The sequence below is a fragment of the Arachis ipaensis genome, chromosome B4 (genome assembly GCF_059453495.1).
Source record: "Arachis ipaensis isolate K30076 ecotype BB chromosome B4, ASM5945349v1, whole genome shotgun sequence".
Taxonomy (NCBI): domain Eukaryota; kingdom Viridiplantae; phylum Streptophyta; class Magnoliopsida; order Fabales; family Fabaceae; genus Arachis; species Arachis ipaensis.
Genome location: NC_142439.1, coordinates 100,544,763 through 100,546,120, shown reverse-complemented (window position 1 = coordinate 100,546,120; position 1,358 = coordinate 100,544,763). Strand labels below are relative to the sequence as shown.

Below are 1,358 nucleotides of genomic sequence, written 5' to 3'. Positions count from 1 at the left end.
CAACTCAAATTCTGATTCGCTCAACTAGAACATTCCTCTAATTAAAGTTGCTTGATCATTCAATCCCTGTGGGATTCGACCTCACTCTATTGTGAGTTTTTACTTGACGACAAATTTGGTACACTTGCCAAAGGAAATTTGTTATGAGGCAAGTTTTCCGTGCATCAAGTTTATGGCACCATTGCCGGGGATTGATTGTGCATCAACAATGATTAAATTGGAGGATAACTAGATTGAGCATTTTATTTTTGTTTGATTTAATTTTCTGTTTGAGTCATTTACTTTCTGTTTTAGTTAATTTTTTTCCCTTCCCCCTACTTTTTCTTTGTTATTTACCATTTATTTCACTAACCCACTAACTGTTTGATATATTGCATCACTCACACTAACAGTAATTCTGACAGATATACTTTCTGCACCTATTCTCTTTGCTTGTACTTGTTGGTTGTATGATAGGGAGAAGAAGCGGGGCTTCAACTTCCTTTGATTCTAAACCTGAGAGAACCTTCCTTAGACTAAGGAGGGAGGCAAGAGAAAAACGTGTAGTTGGTGCTGAAGAAGAGGAGGAACACTTTGAGGAATACTTTGAACCAAACATGGAAGAAAACATGGAAAACCATCGTGAAGAAGAAGCTCACAACCATAGCGGAAGAGGACGAGCAAATCATGCTGGGGAGGATAGAAAAGTTTTAGGCTCTTACATCAATCCGAACCTAGGAAATTGTGGAAGTAGCATTCAAAAGCCAACCATCCATGCCAACAATTTTGAACTAAAACCACAGCTCATCACCCTTGTTCAGAACAACTGTTCGTTCGGAGGGAGTGTCCAAGAGGACCCCAATCAACATCTGACCACCTTCCTGAGAATTTGTGACACAGTAAAGTCTAATGGTGTTCATCCTGACACCTATAGACTGCTCTTATTTCCATTCTCACTCAAGGATAAGGCAGCCAAGTGGCTGGAGTCTTTCCCAAGGGAGAGCTTGACAACCTGGGAGGATGTGGTGAACAAATTCTTAGCAAGATTTTACCCTCCTCAACGAATCAATAGGCTGAGAGCTAAGGTCCAAACTTTTAGGCAACAAGATGGTGAGACTCTTTATGAAGCATGGGAGAGGTTTAAGGACCTAACAAGGAGGTGCCCACCAGATATGTTCAACGAATGGGTGCAACTGCATATTTTCTATGAAGGCCTGTCATATGAATCAAAGAAGGCAGTAGACCATTCATCCGGAGGATCTTTGAACAAGAAGAAGACCATTGAGGAAGCCATAGATGTCATTGAAATAGTAGCAGAGAATGACTATTTCTATGCTTCCGAAAGAGGGAACACAAGAGGAGTAATGGAGCTAAATAAT

The 1,358-nt window shown here is 40.6% G+C and overlaps 1 non-coding gene across 1 annotated transcript; it reads right to left on the bottom strand.

Moving 5' to 3' along the window:
* Nucleotides 1-1,049: 1,049 nt before the first annotated feature.
* LOC148568570 (small nucleolar RNA R71) lies at nucleotides 1,050-1,156 on the bottom strand. Its single transcript, XR_015882464.1, has one exon. It is a non-coding gene; the product is annotated as a small nucleolar RNA R71 (small nucleolar RNA).
* Between the last annotated feature and the right edge of the window lie 202 nt (nucleotides 1,157-1,358).